Source organism: Hemicordylus capensis, chromosome 2, assembly GCF_027244095.1.
Source record: "Hemicordylus capensis ecotype Gifberg chromosome 2, rHemCap1.1.pri, whole genome shotgun sequence".
NCBI classification, from domain to species: Eukaryota; Metazoa; Chordata; class Lepidosauria; order Squamata; family Cordylidae; genus Hemicordylus; species Hemicordylus capensis.
Window position 1 is genome coordinate 367,323,733 of NC_069658.1, and position 21,787 is coordinate 367,345,519.

Here is a 21,787-nt window from a genome sequence, read left to right on the forward strand (position 1 = left end):
AACCTTCAGGATTTGCAGTTATTCAGTCTGGGGAAAAAGAAAAGCTATCCCTTGACAATAAGGCACAGACCGCAATTTTGAATGTATGCAAGATTAGCATGTAAAGAAAGTGAAGCCAAATGTTGCTGTCACCGTACCCTGAATTCCAGAGTTCTTAAAGGAATTGTTAAACCCCAAGAAAACTGGAGGCTGGGAATGCATTCAGGCTTTTTGTCCCCAATTCCAGTCTAATCAAACTATGTGGTCCCTGTATCTCTTTTCTCCACAAAAAAGAGAGACTTCTTTTTACACATCTTTGCTCCACTTAGATACAAAGCTGGCCCAGACAGCACTTTTAAGAAGTGCAGAATATAGAATCACATAATTCTGTGGGATAATTCATATGTTACACTTAGCCATGGATGTGTGAACAGATGTAGTGACTGACAACAAGTGGATTGTTGTCAGTCACACGTATTCTTAAATATTAATGATACATTGTTATGTGATTTGGTTGAAAGATGTTCTCAGATTCCCCTCTCCCTCCACCACCACCCCCGGTAGATATCCCATGAAGCATCATTTTTTCTTTAGAAGGAAATACTCGGTCCTCTTCCAAAACAGCATCATTGCTAAAAACAGCTTAGGCATATGAAGGACTCTACTACTTGGAGAGGCAGCCAAAGAAACATAATCCTAGATAGTCTCCACAAGATTAGCCACTCTGATAGCTGAACAAACTGCCCAAGCTGACTGAGGTGGTCTACTTTAGCAGCATTCCACATGATACCATCACAAATCAATATGACACCACGAGAGAAGCCTGGCATGCCAGATCATCACAGAATTCAGGATGCAAATTCTTGAGGTGGAAAGCAGGAGTCTCAACATGTCAGTAACACGTCCTACAAACACACACAAACATAATTTTTATTATTTTATTTTTATTTTTACATTTTATATCCCGCTCTTCCTCCAAGGAGCCCAGAGCAGTGTACTACATACTTAGGTTTCTCCTCACAACAACCTTGTGAAGTAAGTTAGAGAGAGAAGTGACTGGCCAAGAGTCACCCAGCAAGTATCATGGCTGAATGGGGATTCGAACTCGGGTCTCCCCGGTCCTAGTCCAGCACTCTAACCACTACACCACGCTGGCCAAACATCATGAGGGCACTGAACAAGTGGGTGTGAGACAAATGGGCTCAAAAGACAGGTCAAAAGCAGAAATGAAATGGAGCAGAAATACATTTTTAATCAGCTTTACATATCAAATTCCAGAAACAAATGTGACTGAAATCTAGGGCTGAAAGCAGAAATGAAAAATTGAAAGGCGACAAACTACATACACACACACACACACACACACACACACACACACACACACGCACACATAGTGGCTTTACATATCAACAGATCCTTGATCTGCCAAATGAGACAGCAAACACACAGCATGAATGTGCTAAAAGAAAGGCTTATGAAAAACATGAGCAAATGCGATTGAAATCCAAAGCCGATGAGAACTGAGTTGCACCCTTGCAGTTTGCACCCTCACACCCTTGTGCAAGAATGTGTGTGGATTTTTTTTTTTAAATCATTTTATATGAGTGACAATATTTCAGGGATGGGTGGAAATGGGCTGTAAAAATCAGCAAATCATTGTAATGCGAGTGAACCGTCCACACCTGACCACACTGCAACACATGAAAAATGGGGCAAACCTCCTACAACAGAAAAATACAGCTATTTTCCAGCATCTCATTTACAACGTTGTAGGGCTACAGCACATCAAGAAAATCCAAAACAAGGCATGGAAAATATGAACGGCAACCTGTGATGACAACAGCGATGTCATTACATGGGCAATACGGAGGGACACTTAGCGGACACGTTGCGAAACTGTTGCAGTGCGTAGTCTGGAAAATGCCCTAGAGCAGGGGTGGGCAATCTTGGCTCCTCAGCTGTTGTTAAACTACAACTCCCATAATCCCCAGTCACAATTTACCTCTGTTCTAAGCAGCTTCTCTTCTCTACACCCTCAACTTTATGGAAGCTCACAGAGTCGTTTTAAGCTTTTGTTACCATTATATTTCTGAATACCCAGAGAGTCCTGCAAGTATGTAAAAGTCACTATATTATAATTGTTGGTGGCCTCCATTTGCTTCCAAATAGAGAATGAACTAAAATGACTGAGTGCCTACTAAAGGGAACAAAATGTTGCAGTGTAGCCTCCAAGCCCTATTCAGGGCTCCAGCCACTCTTCAACAAGAACCTTATAGAGCTGTCCAGTCTGTGCAAGGGAGGAAGCAGGGGAAGTTTCAGGAGGAAGAAAGAGAAACACAAACGTTGTGGACTGCTCCTGCTGTGCCGTAAAGCACTAGAGGTCACATTTGGGGTTGGCTGCCAGCCCCAACCTCAGCACCTTACTATACAAAGGGAAGGGAAGTGGAGAATGGGGAATCAAAAATTTTCCTTTTCTCCTTCTCCCCCTCCCCTGAAACATCCTTGTACAGCACTGGTTTTTAGTCTGTTTTCTGAAAGGAAGAAGACACTCCCTCTCAAAACATTTGCATTTACCATCCACTTTTGCTTTTAAAGTCCACAAGTTCTTAGCACATGAGGGGGATACTAGGGGACCCCCAAAGCAGGTATTTTTATTTTTTGCCAATCTTCCATGTTGGTTCAAAATGGCAACCACTCAAAATATAAACAATACTGCTTTGTGCCAACTGTTTAATAGAAGCCAAATTCCAAAGCACAGGAAAGGGTTCAAAGTAAGAGTCACCATATTCAAAGAAGTGAAAAGTAGAAGAACAACTTGTTTAACCTCACAGCACACAATCCCCATAAACTTCATTTCATTACAATTAAGCAGTCATTAGGGGCTTAGACAGAGTCATTTTAGCTACTTCCCAGGAAGATCTACAAAACCTAGTCATAGAAATAACAAAAAGCAAAGAAATGGGCCTTAAAATAAATGCAAAAAAGATTAACACAATGCATATAAGTAAAACGAGAATTCACCTCAAAATACAATACAATAACAAAAATCTAGATCAACTAGAAAATAACTTATCTAGGGAAAAACCTTTATCATGGTAATGACCAAACAAAAGAAATCCAAAGCCACACAGAACAAGCAAGAACACAATTTAACTAAATGAAGATCTTCCTCTGTGACAGTAAACTAGATTTGCAACTCAGAATGATAAAATGCTACATCCAGCCTCTTTTGTATGTATGTGAAACCTGGACCATCAAGAAAAAAACAAATAAAAAACTGGAAGCCTTTGAAATGTGGTGTCTCAGAAGAATACTCAAGATTAAATGCACCAGCAGAACAACAAATGAAGAAGTACTTCAAAAAGTAAACACACAAATAATACAGACGATCAAGCAATGTAAACTGGATTATTGCGGACATATCCTCAGAGGAGTAAATTATCAAATACCACAACTAACGCTAGAAGGAAAGCTAGCAATAAAAAGATCAATAGGAGGGAGGAAGAAGAGATGGATGGATGACCTGAAAGAATGGCTAGAAATGGACAGAGAGGCTATCCTCAACAATTCTAGAGACCTCAATCTATGGCCTTTGCTGGCCACTGACCCCCCAATCAGAGACATGAAGGGGGGCACATGAAGGGGGGCGCTTAGCCTTAGCTTCTCTCCCCCACTCTCTTTTTCCTGCAATGACATCTGTGCCCTCAACATTCCATAAGGTCCTGGAAGCTTACTGGGATAGAGTGAGTGAGTGAGTGATTAAAATGTTTTTCTTTTAATTTACAAACTCATATACTTCTGTGTACTCAAGTATGTAGAATCCCTCATTTTGGCTCACCTATTTTGCTTTAAGCATGCTTAGATGATCAACTGCCTATTTTTCATAGGTTATTGATAAGACAGATATAAAGTTCCTGGAGAGTTAAGCAAAGATGGAATTTCTGAAGCTACCATATACTTAAAGTTGTGCCGATGAGTCAGTGTTGACTCCTGGTGTGGCGACCACAGAGCCATGTGGTTTTCTTTGGTAGAATACAGGGGGTGTTTACCATTGCCATCTCCTGCACAGTATGAGATGATGCCTTTCAGCATCTTCTTATATTGCTGCTGGCCGATATAGGTGTTTCCCATCGTCTGGGAAACATACCAGTGGGGATTCGAACCAGCAACCTCTTGTTCCCTAGGCAAGTTACTTCCCCGCTGTGCCATTAGGTGGCTTGCACCATATACTTAGAGACCATCTCATTAAAGAAGCCTTTATATGCAGAAGCATTTCCCAGTCTGCTATCATTCCAGAAACTGAACTTGGAGCCCTGTTCTCAGAAAACATGTGCTCTGCTCTGAGCTATACCCTACGGAAAAAGTTAATGTTACCCACCCCTGTAGCGGATTAAAGCCTTTATCTCAAAGCAAGCCCACGTGAGGGGAAGAAATATGCCGAATCATCGCGCTATACTTTCCAAACAAAGGCTTATCCCTTACACTTTCCTTTATTTTCTGCTAGTTTCAAAAATGGCTGCTGCTGCTACCATCCCTCTTTATCTCAGAGTTTGTTGCACCCTGGCTTGGGGTGGAAATTCCAGGGAAACCCTCCTTCTCTTGCTAAGGGAAAAATACACAAAAATCCTCCTATGTGCAAGCCTACACATGGTGAGAAAACTGGCAGATTGCTGACCGTCTGAGGAATGTGTGCACTAAAATGAGCCCCCCCTTTCAGCCCCCCACTTCCTGAATCAAAAATCCACTCAAAGGTTTGTGAAATGCAAAGAACAAAAAAGAAAAAAACTTTATTCATATGCTACAGACTGGTTCTGTCTGAGGCTCTGTCAGCTTTTAGTTATGCGTAAAAATACTCAATGGTTACAAGAATACTTCAGAAAGCACCCCAGTCACAAGGAACAGGGATGTAAGAAAATACAAAAGCACCTTTAAAAGCTTGCAGAGTCTTTTGCAACACCCTGGATGGATGGGTGCAGGCTAGCATTTCTTAGTTTAGTTAAGTTACAGGTGAACAATCAATAGACCAGTATCAGGAATATGCAAAACACGCACACAAAAGCAATATAACTTCTAATGCAAAGTCTGACGTAAACTTTTCCCTAGGCTACACTCCCCGAAGCCAAAGTTCTGGCTTCCCTCTTGGTTGCCCTTTTCTGCTCCTTTTGAAATTCTATAACTACGATATGGTGACCAGAACTGTATACAGTACTCCATATGTGTTGCTGGTGATAACAACTCTTAGGGCACATTATAGCGCAAGACACCTGTGCTTATCGCATTTCCCATTATTATAAAGTTTTAGCTTTTGACTAACTACCTGTGTAGTCTCTTCCCCACCCCACGCTTAGATGCAATACTGCTCTAAGTAATTTAAGTAAGATTTAAATAAGAGATAGAGGTCTGGAGGGCTGCTTAATGGTGACAGCCATGAAAAATAAAGAATTCTACTTGGTGGCAGTGGAAAAGCTTGCCATTTAAAAGGGCTGGCTGAGACTAGGCTGTGACAGAAACTTTCAATCTTCTCCCTCAATTTGTGGTGGAAGGAAGCATGTGTGCCTGATAGTACTCATTTGCTTTGCTCATCACAAAAATATGGTTTGTCATTACATATATGTATGAGATGCTTCCCTGTGCCATTTCCAGCCAAGGTAAAGTTTGTTTTGCTTGGGGAAGGTGAGTAGAGGGAGACCAGCAAGGAAGCCTTGTCAGAGGCAGGGTCCTGATCCCATTTGGGGATGAACAACTCAAAACAGAGCCAGACTTTCCAAGCAGGAGAATGAAGTTGGCACCAACTTCTCTCTCTTTGAAATCTCACACCATCCCTAGTACCTTCTCACTTGAAAATTTTACCCAGGTGCTTTTTCACATGTGGCTTTCAGCTCTTGGAATATTTGATACTTCGAATAAGAATCATGGCATTATGCTCCCTCTTTTTAGTTGAAGTGAAGCAGTAGCCAGGGCAGCTCAACAGCTGTAAACTCTCTGCCCTGGCTCTCTACTCCAAGCAGGAGGGACTTTGGATCCAGGATCCCTCCGAACCTGGCAGCAGAAGGAGCTGCAATGCAATCCCATTAGACAGCACTTTTTTACATTAAGGTGATCACCAGGGGCATATCTAGGGTGGGGCAGACAGGGCACGTGCCCTGGGCACCACTTGAAGGGGGCGCCATTTTTTAAAATTTTTTTAAAAATGGCCACCAAAAACAAAATGGCCACTGCACATGCTCGGCTGGCCTCTGTGAGGCCTTAGGCCATGCCAGGCCTCACAGAGGCCATTTCAGTATGTGCGGTGGCCACTTTGTTTTCAGTGGCCATCTTTAAAAAAATTATTTAAAAAAATAGCCACCGCACATGTTCAAATGGTCCTTGCAAGGTCCTAGAGGCTAGTGGGGGCAGGGGAACCTTTGCAGACTCCCCCCACAGCTTTAGGAAGCCCCCCGGAAGGGGCTACAGGTAAAAATATTTTTTTTTAAATTAATTTAATATAAGTCACTGTACACATATTCAATTTGGCACTATGTACAGAGAATCAGGGCTTGTGAATACTGAGCTGAAGCTTATGAGCTAGGATTGTATTCTTTTTCTCTTACTTTGCTTCTTGTGATAAGTGAGTTAAATGTGATGTCTTAATAATATGGCTATTAATGGCGAGTTTGTCTTTGAATCAGTGTGAAACCCTTAGTATCAAGGCTCACTCGGCATTTCTTGCTCTCTTTCTCTCATTTTAACTGTCTTTCTGAAAGACTAGAATATATTCCAAGCAGTGACACAGTTTACTCTGTATATCCTTTAATTATTTTCAGAGTATCTGGGAAAAGTCAAATTCTCCATTGATTTTTAAAACTTATGTAATAGTGATGCCACAATATATAGTAGAGAATTAGACAGGCACTTCTGTTTAGTTTTCCAAGTACACCTCCTTTGGGTGTTTCGAGCCCCAGCACACTGAAATTTGTAGTTTTCCAGCATTTTTTTGGTCTGGCTACATCCACTGCTAAATAGTTTTTGAAATATTAAATGATTAATGAGCTTGACTTGTATTTTTCAGCTGATATTATGGTAAAGTTATCTGAAAGTTGTGTGTCAGATGTTTGGACATGGGGCGCAATTTCAGTGCTTGCCCTAGGCACTATTTTCCCTAGATATGCCTCTGGTGATCACTGGCTGCCACTCCCAGTTTATCCGGGTGGGGGGGGGGAGAACACCAAATGACAGCATTTTTTTAAAAAAACTGGGGACAGAAATCAGGATAAACACGAATTTGGAAGGGAAACCTCAATTGTGTGTGACATGCTCCCAAAGATCTCACACTGATGTCGGTGGGAATCTGATCAGTGTGTAAACGCACACTCCCTCTTCTGGGAGAGGTAAAAAAGCTCCAGTTTCTATTAATCATGCCAGTGGTATAATTCATTCATTCAGATCCTATTTTTAATTCAATAACAGGAAAACAAGATGAGTAAGCATAAGGTAGAGAACCCACACATTGATTTCTCCCCTAACCCCACCCCCAATTACAAAATCCTATTCACTTCCTTGAAGGTCCACAGCATTGCATTCTGCTGCTTTCTCAGAAATAACAAAATTAAAGAGCAAAATCACAGTTCATGAACATAAATAAGGTGTGTTTCCAGATCTGCAGTTTGCCAAGCTAACAGGCAGCTCTTTCAACAATCCTGGGGGTTCTTAATCCCAGGCTCACCTACAACACAGACATTTGATCTTCCTGTTTCTTGACCCCACACAGTGCAGAGAAATTGCCTGTGCTGGCAATGGTGGCTTGCAGGTGGAATTCTCTTTCCATTTATTACTGCCTGTTGAGCCATGCAAATCAACACAGTCTGCTGTTCGTGTTTGGTTATGCAGGTAATATGCACAACACTTTTGTGGTTAGCATCCAGAAAGAAATGACAGCCTCTTAGGGATGCTTGCTTTCCCCCAAATACCTATCAGTTAATAATCAGAACACCACCACTGCCACCACCTCCTTCCCCCCATTCTCCTCAGCAACATACACATCGGTGTTTTTATTTCAGCATTTTATGGTTGAATGCAAAAGGTGCAAAGGAAGCCCGAAAACATGTTTCACAGCTACTAAGTGTGAAAAATCACATAATTAGTTGTTAAGGCTGAACTAAGGGACTGCTTCAAATATGACAACATTTCTACACAAAAGGTAAATGCATGCAGGAAATAGCATGCAACTTGTGTTTAGATCTGACAGTGTGACAGTTTAGGTAACATGTCCTCAAATACACAGGTGTGATTATTATGTCTGACAGTGAACAGATAGGCTCCACACTATTTCCTCTATTTTTATTAAGTTATTTAATGTTTAGCCATATAAGCCAGCACTCAGCAAAACCGATCCTCAAGGCACCTTGCAACAGAAGTCATACACCAATAAATATCTAAAATTGCTCCTCTGTCCCTAGATCACAATATCTGCTGGATGTTCCTTGCAATTAACAGATGAAGTGCCAAGGTGGCTTGTAATTTTCTGTTCTGGATTCCTGGATTTCTGGATTCTGCTTAAGACATTTACCACATCTTAAGTGACCTTATTATAGAAAACAGATGAGAATCTTATGACAATCAATAATTGCAACTACCCAACAGAAACAGACTGCTAGCTGCTACAGTGGTACAATGCAGTAAGGCAATTATAATTCCTCTTCTAACACACTTCCATGCTATAGAATAGTTTTAGGAGTGTGCGCTCCTACTTTGTTGTACACTCAATCCCCTGTGAATGCATATGATACTTGATGATGTCAGGAACAAGCAATGGGAACAGCCTGGGGAATAGTTCAATTTCTGGTCATTTCTGCAGCATGACAAGTTCAACACTACAAATCTAGGTAAAAATATACAGATGGGAATGAAAAATGTTAGAAAGTCAGATGTGTATGCTGGATTTCAGGAAAGCTGGCTTTAATGAGCTCAGAGAAAAGCTAGATAGGATCCCATGGCTAAAAATCCTAAATGAAAAAAGTGTCAGAGAGGGATAGGAGATTCTGAAAAACAAGATACTTGAAGGCAAAATCACAACCAATTCCTATGCAAATGAAAAATGAGGCACACCTAAAGGAACAAATGCAAATGCACAGAGACCTCTGAACAGCTGAGAAATCTGGAACCCCATGCTGACCATACAAATGGCACCGTCGCATGTGTGGTGGTGCCATGTGGGGGTTTATTGGGATGCACACTGCCCCAGCAGGAAGCTGCATGGGGCAGTGGAGAACAGTTGCTCTCTTTTTTCTTAAAGTTCTCTGTCCCATTTCCCAAGAAGTGCTCAAACTGCAGTTTGTGCACATTCCTAATACCGAAGGAAATTGTTTCTGAGATTGCATCTGCACTGTTTAACCTTGAGACATTCTGTGGAATAAGTGAGGTGCTGGAAGACTCAAGAAGAAGAAATTATGTTTCCATCTTTTAAAAAGGGAGAAAGGAGGAGCCAGGAAACTACAGACCTGTCAGTTTGACATCAACACCTGGCAAGATCCTAAAACAGATTATTAAACAATCTGTCTGTGAGCACTCAGAAGATAATCTGGTGATTATCTATCTTTAAATTTGTATGCTGCCCCAAACTTCCGTCCCTGGGTAGCTTACAACCACATAACTAACTTGGTAACCTGCTAAACTGGCAAAGAGGCACCTTTTAACGTGGTGATTTTCTTTATATAGCAGGGGGAGAGTAACTGGCCCTATTCACCCCCAGCACAGTACATCCAGTGACTGTTGCTGGTGTCTATCTTGTGTTTCTTTTTAGATTGTAAGCCGACAAGGATCTATCTTATTTCTTTATTATTTCTCTTTGTGAACCACCCTGAGCCATTATTGGAAGGGCGGTATAGAAATCAATCAAACAAACAAACAAACAAACAAACAAACAAAAACACAAAAGTAAAACCCTTATCACAATTTAAAACCACAATTAAATTAAAAAGCTTGGGTGAAAAGCTAAGTTTTAAAGGACTTTTAAAAAGTTGTCAGAGATGGGGAGACTGTCATCTTGACAGGGAGTGCATTCCAAAGACTGGGGGCTGCAACAGAGAAGACCTGTCCCTGTGTAGCCAGCATACAGGCTGGTGGCAGCTGGAGAGAGACCTCTTCAGATTATCACAATGGGCGGTGTGGCTTATTAATTATTATTATTCTTCATTCAATTTCTTTACCATCCTTCCAAAAATGGCTCAGGGCGGTTTATAGCAAAGAACCCAGGGCCCAGGCTGTTTAGGGCTTTATAGGTTATAACTAGCACCTTGTATTTTGCCTGGAAAACTTATCGGTAGCCAGTGTAGCTCTTTTAATATAGAAGTAATATGATCTGGTCAAGATGACCAGGAGGCCAAGCTGGCTGCCACATTCTATACCAATTGCAGTCTCCAGACTACATAAAAAGTCAGCCCCACACAGAGCACATTGCAATAGTCAAATCTGAAGAATACTGGCATTTATACCACAGTTCTGAGGTTGTTCATCTCAAGAAACGGACGCAGCTGGTGTATCAGCCACAGCGATAGAAATCACCTCTGGCCACTGCCTCAACCTCGGATACCAGAGAGATGTTTGGATCCAGAAGTACTCCCAGACTGCACACAGGTTCCCTCTGAAGAAGTGTGACCCCATCCAGAACCAAATCATCTCCCAAGTTCTGACCCCACACAATAAGTACCTCCATCATATCTGGATTCAGTTTCAGTTTGTTATCACTCATCCAGCCCATCACCACTTCCAAGCAGGCATTTAGGGAGGTTATGCCTACTCCTGATGATGTTGCCATGGAGAAATAGATTTGGGTATCATCATATTGACTACACCCTGTACTGAATCTCCTGATGATCTCTCCCAGCAGTGTCATGTAGATTTTAAAAAGCACTGGAGACTGTTTGTAGCCCTGAGGGATGCCATACAAAATGGTAGGGCATGGATTTGTCAAGGAGAAGACATGCCAAACTAATCTTATCTCCTTGGGGGGGGGCAGAGTTTATAGTTTAGTAGGTCATGGCAGTGCTGTGGACATGGTACATATCAAATATTTATTTTCAGCAAATCATCAAAAGAAACCTTGCACAATATCCTTGATGACAAGTTGGTAAAATGTGGACTAATATGTGGACACCTAAAATGTTAGGTGGATTCACAGATGGTGCCTACAACCTTACCCAGCAAGTAAGGGGAGAGGAAGCTAGTCTTTTGGAAGCAAGCATGACTTGTCCCCTTAGCTAAGCAGGGTCTGCCCTGGTTGCATATGAATGGGAGACTAGAAGTGTGAGCACTGTAAGATATTCCCCTCAGGGGATGGAGCCTCTCTGGGAAGGGCAGAAGGTTTCAGGTTCCCTCCCTGACAGCATCTCCAAGATAGGGCTGAAAGAGACTCATGCCTGCAACCTTGGACAAGCTGCTGCAAGTCTGGGGAGACAATAATGAGCTAGATAGACCAATGGTCTGACTAAATATATGGCAGCTTCCTATGTTCCTAAGTATTCTTTAATGGCACATCTTCCTGGCATTTATCATAGTGCCACAGGGCCCTTCCTCCAAGAGGGTGTGTCATTAATGTCCCGAGCCCTGTACTGCCGAACCTGGAGAAGGAATGCTTATCAGATTGACAGATGACATGAAGTGGCGGGAGGGGTGTAAATAATTATCACTTTAGAAGACAATCAAAATTCAGCCCTGTCTGGACAGGCTTGAACATAGAGCCAACATCAACAAGTTCAACTGAGACAAATGTAAAGTCTTGCATTTGGATATGGAAAATTAAATGCAGACGTACAGGATGGAGGAAACCCGACTTAGCAGCAGTTCATGTGAGAGGGACCTAGGCATCTTAGATAACAAGTTAAACATGAGCCAGTAGTGTGATGCAGCTATTAAAAAGGCTAATGCAATCTCAGGCTGCATTAACAGAAGCACAGGGTCCAGATAATGAGAAGTCATCATTACCAGGGACAAGAAACTGTCTGAACATCACTGAACAAGGGCTAGATCTCCTTGAACTCCTGAGGGAAGGGGGCCCACTGGCAGGATAACAGGTTGCCCTTCACTCTTTCTCTTCCACTTCCCCAACACACAGGCATGCTAATGGCTCCTAACAGGGGCTCTCACCTTGGCTTCAAAAAAAGATGAGTCTCTCCAGGAGAGATATGTGTTTAAAATATATATTTCTGAGGCAGGGCGGGTGCCTGTGTGTATGAATGCACACATGCAAGAGAGAAAGTCTTCAACAATTGTGTGAAAGAGAAAGCAAGACCCAAGAACACAGAGTTTTTCACCATATCTTTGCACTTTTTCTGTAGGAAAGAAGGTGACAGAGAGCAAGGGAGCAGAGGGCCCACCTTCACTTTTGTCCCAGCACCAATCTATTCTGCACTGGTGAGATCCCACTTGAAATATTCTGGGCCTCAGATTTTAAGGAGAATATTCAGTGCTGGGCATCACATTTTTAAAAGGATGTTGATAAACGGGGACAGGACAGAAGATAGCATCCAAGATGGTGAGGGGTCTGAAAACCAAGTCCAGTGAGGATGATTGAAGGAACTGTGTATGTTTATCCCAGAGGATTGAAATCTACGAAGATGTATTAAAGCTATCTTCAAATATCCCCATCGCTCGTTGAGGTCATCTGGTGAGGTCCGTTTCCAGTTACCACCAGTATGTCTGGTGGCAACTCGATACCGGGCCTTTTCTGTAGCTGCTCCTGGTCTATGGAATGCACTCCCGGCAGATATCCGCAGTTTAGGCTCGCTGTCAGCCTCTAAGAGACCCCCAAAAACCTATTTATTTGGCCTGGCCTTCCAAGCCTTGTAAAGTGTTGTTGTTTAAAAATATATTTTAATTGGTTTTAAATAGTTTTAATCATTTTTGAATTGTTTTTATATTGTTTTTAGCATCATTTTAATTGTGGGTTTTATGTCTTTTAAAAAGTTGTTGTATACCGCCCAGAGCTTCTGGATGGGGCGGTTTATAAATGTAATAAATAAATAAATAATAAAATAAAATAAAATAAAATAAAATAAAATAAAATAAAATAAAATAAAATAAAATAAAATAAAATAAAGGGTTGTCACAAAGAAAAAGGAGCAGATGTTCTCTGTTGCTCTTGGGGGCAGGATTAGAACCAATGGTCCTTTCTAACTCTAACATTCTATGACTGATCATGGAGGGACATGTGCATGAATGCAGTATGCATGAGAGTTGTACTGAAGCAGGTATTTGGGGAAAATCTTTGATAATCTCCAATTTACAAACATGTACCAGGAACTCCTGGACATAATTTCATATCTGGTTTTCATCTAGATCCAAAAAACCCCAACCAAACTGTTATCTCCAAACTGCACTGATTTTTTTTTACTTCAAGCAGAAAGCCATTTGCTCAGATCAAGGGGCCAATCACTTTACAATATATCATATTTTTCAAGTAGAGATGAAACCAGTATTCACAAATATTTGAAATTCCAGAGAACTCTCCAATTTTTGCGACACCAATTTCCTGAACAAGAAATTTCCAAGCAAATTCAAGTTCACAATCTAAGTGTGAAATGTTTAATTCCAAATTCAAATGTCTTCAGCTTGCTGGCATCTCAGTTGTTTTGATTGCAGCAGATATCACATATAAAATCTTATAAGCTATCCATTTTCAAGTAACCGAGTTAGTTATTAGCAAAGCCTTGACAAAACAGAAGTCTTGTATAGAAGTATTTTGTATAGAAGTATTGTATAGAAGTTTTTTGGGGGGAAGATAAAATCTGGAAGAGCGTTCCAAAGGGGAGGCACCATTACCAGGAAATTACCATATTATCTTACAGATCTTACTACATTTGAAGAAGACCACAGCTGGACTGCATTTGTCAGTCTTACAGTAGAAGGCACATGGGAGAGGGAATAAATGTTGCCATGAGTGACTTGTTATTGGATTAACTAGGGGAGATGGAACAAAAAGGCAAGTACAGTTCCTTTCCTCCTGATAAAAGGATTGTATGAAGTCTGTGTGCTCATAGGTTTCAGGGGCGTAACTATAATAGGGCAAGGGGAGACAGTTGTCTGGGGGCCCACTGCCTTGGGGGCCCCCAGAGGCAAGTCACATGACTGACTCCCCCAGCCACACACCCGCCCGGGCTTCCTTCAGTTGTATTCATCCCCCAAAACTGATGTGAGTGTTAAGACCTGGAGCTACCAGAACAGCATGTCTTTCTCTAGTACCATTAAATGACTTGCATTGTCCTGAATTTACAAAGCCTTAAAAAAATAATTTAAGATGATGATCTATTGTGGCACATAGGAGATATATATATATATATATATATATATATATATATATATATATATATATATATATATACACACACACACACACACACACACACACACACACACACACACACACGCATGCTGAGCTTCAGTGGGGGGGCATTTTATAATATTGCCTCTGGGCCCATTCCAACCTTGCTACGCCCCTGATAGGTTTACAGGAAATTGCAGAAGGCAGTGTCAGTTTAACAGCAACAAACAGCAGCATGAAGTGAACGACCAGAGGCATATATAGGGTATGGCAGGTATGGCACATGCCCTCGGCACCACTTGAAGGGGGGGCGCACTGCTTCCAGCAACAGAAGCATCCTGCTGGGCAGCTCAGAGTGCAGGGCCCCAGTGCAGCACGGAGACACAGAAATGGGCGCTCTGTTGCAGGTGGAGGCAATAACATAACCTCCTCACTGGCAGCGGACCAGCCCCGGGAGCACCGTCTTGACATGCCTTTAAAGGGCACAAGCGATTTCCCAGGTGCGTGCCTAGATATTTCCCACCAACAAGCTCAAGTGGCTGGTGCATTTGCAGCTTTCATTACACAAGGAGAAGAAGGCACCTCTCCCTCCCTCCCCTTCACCCAGCCTCCCTCCTTCTCCTTCCCTCCCAGAGTATTTAGTTTAATTCTTAACAGCCACATAATTAGAATTTGGATTTCCATTAATTTTCTTTGGGCCTGCCTGCAACCATTTGAAAATCACATTGGTAATTAACGTGATACATTACTAATTTTGCCAAGCACTCACTACATGCATGAGCGTTTGGTAGACCTCGTGCCTATTAGGATTGGGAAGGGGGAGGCAGAGAGAGACGGACAGACTGCAGGAGATGGGGGTGCTGCCACGAACTCCCCACACCATCCAGGCAAGAGGCAAGTCACATGACTGACTCCCCCAGCCCGGGCTTCCTTCAGTTGTATTCATCCTCCGCAATTGATGTGAGTGTTAAGACCTGGAGCTACCAGAACAGCATGTCTTTCTCTAGTACCATTAAATGACTTGCATCGTCATATTATTTATATATATATATATATACACACACACACACACACACACACACACACAGTGGTCCCTCGACTTACGAACTACTCAACATAAGTATTTTTCGAGTTACAAACGGCAGTTTTAGATCCGGTTTTAGATGCGGTTTTTTCGACTTACAAATTTTTAGATGGGGTTTCCTCGACTTACGAATTTTACATGCGGTTTCCTTGACTTGCCTGCCTGTTTACTGCCTGTTCATTCTTGAAAAGAAATGTTCCTGTGCAGTTTGCAAGCCTTACTGGGGGTCTGGGTCTTTTTTCTAGGCTCCGGAACGCATTAATCCATTCCCAATGCATTCCTATGGGAAACCGCTTTTCGACTTACGAACTTTTCGACTTACAAATGTGCATTCGGAACGGATTAATTTCGTAAGTAGAGGGACCACTGTATGTGTATATATATATATATGCTTTTTATTACCACTATTCAGCCTCATTTAAGATTTTTTTACTTCATGAGCTGAGTTTCAGTGAGGGGGGGGCATTTTAATATCTTGTCTCTGGGCCCACTCCAACCTTGCTATGCCCCTGTCTTGAGCCCTACAATCTTTGCAGGGGCGGGATCTCTAAATGAGCAGTTGCACCTTCTGTTCCTGAGCTTGTCCAGAATAGCACCCCTCCTCTCTCTCTCTCTCTCTCTCTCTCTCTCTCTCTCTCTCTCTCATCACTGTGTACCACAATGACCCACTTCATCATTAACAGAGCACTATGAATTGCAAAAGTGTCTAACAGTCATTGTTTTGTTTGCCTCATACCAACCCTTGATTATCATGGGTGAGAAGCACTAGTTTGCCAGATTGTTAAGTGTCAGATGTTTGGACAGGGGCACAATTTCAGTGCTTGCCATACGTGCTATTTTCCATAGATACACCTCTGTGAGAACAACCATGAATAGATACTATGATCACAATGTATCACTGTACAACAATAGCCATTTTCTCTATTTCTGTATTGCAAGAATCCCCACCCAACTGAACTCTGCTACTTGCTCTACATTAAGTGGGAGTAAGCAAAAGCTATTTTTACCTTGGGGTCCTAATTCTGCACTTGGCCCAAACCCACCCACATCCACTCACTCCCAGCCTGGCAGGATACAGCTGCACAATCTGATTTTCTTTATCACCAGACAGTGTCAAGTCTGCTCAGGTGGTCTCTGCAGATCACAGGATCAGTTGAGAGGATAAACTGGATCAGATGCCTGAAAATTCCACTATCTCAGGTGCTCACTCGTGCCTCTTTACAGTCTCATTAAATGAAATAATGCAATTAGTAATGCCTTTTACAGCTTTTTTTTTTAAAAAAATTGCTGGCTGTAGATCAACAGCTGAAACCTGAAAGGAGTGTCCAAGGGAAATTAAGGTATTCATTAAGTAATTAAGTCCATAAATGAAATTATCCAAGTGGCTGCATGCCTACTTTGAATTTATATGCCATGAAGTACCACATTATGGGAATTACTTCCTAATGTTCAAGACCACAGAGGTCCTGCACACAGTGTTCAGGAGCAGCTCCAGCAATGACCCTGGAAAAGACCAAGTTTCCAACCCAATGGACATCAGGTTGATAAAACTGTCTCTAAAAACATTCTAGTTAAGTGGCTACAGGCCTTACAATCCAGCCAGCTGAACGTACAATAGCTTCTAGGTATGGTTGGCAACAAAGGATTATAATTTGGGGGGGGGGAGACTTTGTACAAGACAGACTTAGAGAAGCTTTGCACAAGATGGACATAGGCCGTCTAATTTTTCACATTAGGAGTCGCTGTTTGAAATTGTTCTCCATACTGGAAATGCACATGCCAGAATGTAGGATGTCAAAGTCAGTCTGCAACCTTCCTTCTGGAATGGTAAGCTTAGAGATGCTTTCCAAAATTAGTGAGTGAGTTTTAAAACGTATTCCCTAAGATAATTTGTTATCTAAAATATTGACATACTGCTTTTCAACACTGAAAAAGTCACAAAGCTGTTCACATAGCAAGAGGAATGACAAGATGGTTTTTTGTCCCCAAAAGGCACACAAATCTAAAAAGAAATCCAAGGAAAAACACCAGGAACAGTCACTAAATGGACACCATGCTGGGATTCAAAGCATATCATTACTCTCCCCCACTAAATGTAGGTGTGCTGCCACTTGGAAAATGTGCCTCTTTCCCCAGTTAGCTGGTAAAGGAGGTTCACTTTTAAGAAGAATGTTGATAGCCTGGAAGGGATACAGAGGCAGGCAGCAAAGATGCTGAGGGGGTACTCTGTTCCTCCTGAGGGCAGGGTCAGAACAAATGGGCTGAAATGGCAAGGAAGCAGATTCTCTCCCCCCTAAGGGCTGTTCAACAGTAGAAGAATCTGCCTGTACAATGGTGGGCTCTCCTTTGCTGGAGGATTCCAAGCAAATGCTGGATGGCCATTTGTCAGGGATGCTGTATCTATTTTCTGCACTGAGCAGAGGGTTCGACTAGAAGACCTCCAAGATCCTTCCAGCTCGGACATTCTACAATTCTATGAGCTCTCATAAGAACAGGCTGCAAAAGCAATTTTGTATCTTGAACAAGAATATATTCTGGGGGGCAGGGGCGGGGGGAGTACAATCATCACTAGCCACCAATCCATTAGATTTTTAAAATCACTTTGGTTATATGTGCTAGTCCCAGAAAATATGGACAAGACTCCTAGTCTTTAAATAAGGAATACAGGTAGACCTCCCTATACATCAATTGAGCATCCGTGGTTGGGTAACTAACACCCGACTTCTGTATATGCTGGGGGAGAAGGCAGGAAAGGGGTTAATTCAACATCTCCACAAGTCTGGGCTGGCCAGAAAATAACCTTGGAGGTCATTTCTGGCTGTAGTTTTGTGGAGAAGAGCGATTTTGTGGCTCGTTTGTTTTTTTAAAAACCTTGTGATTTTTTTGCAGAATTTCAGGGACCTTGGGTCTGGGGGCAGTGGCATCCTTGGACTCCTGAAGGTCCATGAAGCATGGTAGGGCACTTTATTTGGCCCGTTTTTGCTTGGGGGGTGCTTTTTAATAAGTCCGTGTTAATGTTGATGGTACTGCTCCCAGAGAATTGGCAAAATACCCTGCACTACATTTTAGGCTTGTGGGGAGGGGGGATTATCTAGCTTGAAATGGAGCAGTCCAACCTCAGAACACACAAATAAATAAATAATTGTGCAGAGCTTCAGTTGCAGAAAGCATTGAACAGAGAGATTAGAGTTCAAAAATAGAATGAGGCTTATTGAAGTGCTTTTAGGGGTAGAGGAAGAGAAAATAATGGTTAATAGGCAACAACATTTAACACTAGCAAGACTAAAAGATTAACAGGACTATGTTACAGCTCACAAAGAGGCAATTTGGCTTCTGTTCCCAAATAAAGTTCACTCAAGGCTGGCAAGAGAAACAGACTTTGGATTTTAGAAGGAGTAAGAGGAAAGTGAGTGAGAAATTTGAGAGCAGGAATTAACAATTACCTCAATCCTTCCTGAGGGGTGCTGTAAACCCTCATAGGTAGTTCGTTATCGAAGGGCTTCTCTCCTCCGAGGTAAGCAGGAACAGGAACCCAGGGACCAGGCAGAGGTCTGGGAACCAGAAAAAATCCAAAATGACCAGAATCTTGCAGCCAGGAGTGCTGTGCAGACAAAGTTAGGAAGAAAGACTGGTCTGGAGGTGAAAGGTGAAGCAGGAGCAAGAGTCAAGGCAGGGCAAGATGGAGGTGCCAGTGCAAAGATGTAGTGAAAAAATAGCTGGTGGATCCAAGGAAGAAACACCTGGTGAATCTGGGAGAGAGACATGGGAGACCCAGGAGACACATGGATTGATTGTGTCTTGATCTCTTATAGGAAAAATCTTGCCTGAAGGCATTATGCTGATTGCACCTCGAAAAGGTGGACAACAGGGACAAAGGATAGGATGAAGCATTGTCCTATTCAAAAGTGAGGAGTGAACTTCTTTTTGAACCAAGGCTGAGAAAAGTCTAAAAGACCTGTGTAGGGAGAAAGGAAATGGATGCATCAAACTTGACCTGAGAGCTATCATCCCAGGCTGTGGGTCAACTGACATGCCCTAAGAGTTGGCTCATGCAGACCAAAATGGAGATCTGGTGGTCCCCTGGGATCTGAGCAGCAAATGTGCAAGCTACAAGCCTGTAGCCCCTAACTAGGTAGAGGGGTGTGCCAGGGAGCCCCCAAACAGGCTCTCATGGTAACTTCTGGGAACCTAACCCCCATGATCCCATTGACTGTAATGCTTCATTATCTGTGGTTTCGTTACCCATGTAATAACCCCTTGGATAATGAGGTCCACCTGTAGTTATTATTCATTTCTTATCTAATAGTAAATAATGTGTTATCCCCCCTGAAAAAGACACAAAGCATGTTTCTTCTACTGAAGTTTGGAACCTGTCATTGCAGCTCAAAAGCAGAAATTTAGCCAAAAGCAAAAGATTGAATCTGCTACTCGTTACTGAACAGAACTCAAGCTTTGAAATATATTCTCCAAACACATAAGTGATTTTTTTCTTAAACCTAGTAGAAGATAGCTGAAATGGGTACTTTTAAAATGCAAAAGCATCTTCTTACTAACCATCCCACTTTGCAGTTGTTATCTCTGAACGGGAGTCTCCTGAACAATGAGATGCAAGATACTAATCGGCTACAAGAAAGTTAATCAGCAAATGCCTTGCAAACTTTCGCCTTTCCAGAAAAGGACCAATCACAAGCCACCATAAAACTAGGGGTCAGTTTGGATAACATTCTGTATCAACCCGCATAAATGCATGGCAGAAGAGTGTGAGTGTACATGGGAGCCCCCTACCACAAATCTACTGTTGCCTAATTGCACGTGGGACAGTTTGTCCATCTATCACATAACAGAGAGGCAATTCCACCCCTGTGTCAGCAATCTGGCCACTTGGTAGGGAAGTCTAAGATGATATTTCAACAAAAGACCAAACTGATTTGCAGAAGCGAAACATGGCTCAGAAATATTTCTGTCTTTCTGACTCAGGCTGAAAGCTGTCGACACTAGGGATGACAAACATTGTCTTCCCGCGGCTAACTGCAAACTGTAGACATGCTTTATAGTCCAAGCTGATAACTCTCAGCTGGCAGGGATTCAAGGCTTATCAGCAAGAGGCGCTTACTTCTCCTGATGATTTCCAGCTGTGCCTGCTGTGCCCACCTCTGCTGTGGAGTCAGTGGGGGTTGCCTGCACAGCTCATCCTCCGGTTCGTCCGTCGCTGTCTCTGCTGCCTCAGACTGATGTGCCTGCTCTGAAACATCAGCCGGACCTGCCTCAGCCGTCTCTTGGGAACTGACAGCAGGCTCTGCCCGTCAGGTACCCCTGCATCGGCTGAAAGGCTGTCAGCTTCCCCTTCCTCCTCGCTATCTGAGAGCGAGGGCGTGACACTCTGCCCCCTTGATTTGTGGATGGATGGAGTAAGGCTTCAGTACTGGGACACAGTGATATGTGGCTCTGACACGTTGTCTGCCTTCTGCAGAGCACTCAGTGGGTGTGCAGTCCTAACTTGGCCTGGTCCACATAGGAGGAAACAGGTCTAGCAAGAGATATTGAATGGAGAGCTGATCTTGTGGTAGCAAGCATGAATTGTCCCCTTTGCTAAGCAGGGTCTACCCTGGGTGCATTTGAATGGGAGACTACATGTGAGCTCTATAATAAATTATCCTTAGGGGATGGGGCCACTCTGAGAAGAGCAACTGCATACTTGCATGCAGAAGGTTCCAAGTTCCCTCCATGGCATCTCCAAGATAGGGCTGAGAAAGACTCCAGCCTGCAACCCTGGAGAAACCACTGTCAGCCTGTGTAGACAATACAGAGCTAAATGGACCAATGGGCTGGCTCATTACATGGCAGCTTCCTATGTTCCTATGAGATATGAGTAGGTGATCAACAGGCAGGAGCTGCATCTGATCCAAGATGAGGGATTATGGTATGGTGAAAAAGGGTGGTCAGCGACAGGTCCTTAGACAGATCATAGGGAGCAAATTACTCAATCCAACAGGTTCCTATATCCATCTGAGCTTGTATATATTCCCTGGGCTGGATTTCTTCTCCAAGGCTCTTTTCCCTTCCTGAGGAGTTGAGAGCCTTCAAGGAGTAATTCCATGGCCTGGAACCAAATACTCAGTCACATGTTAGCTCCCACTAAGTGCACTGCCCATGTTAATGAGCAGGTATTAGGGAGTGCAAGGCTCTTGGTGGCAAGGGAGCCAATCCCATGGGAAAGTCCAGCTCCAAGGTTGCTACGAATACGGCAGATATTTATATATCGCTTTTCAACAAGAGTTCCCAAAGCAGTTTACATAGAAATAAATACATAAGCAAAATGGTTCCCTGTCCCTAAAGGGCTCACAATCTAAAAAAGAAACACAAGACAGACACTAGCAACAGCCACAGGAGGGATGCTGTGCTGGGGATGAATCAGGCCAGTTGCTTTCCTC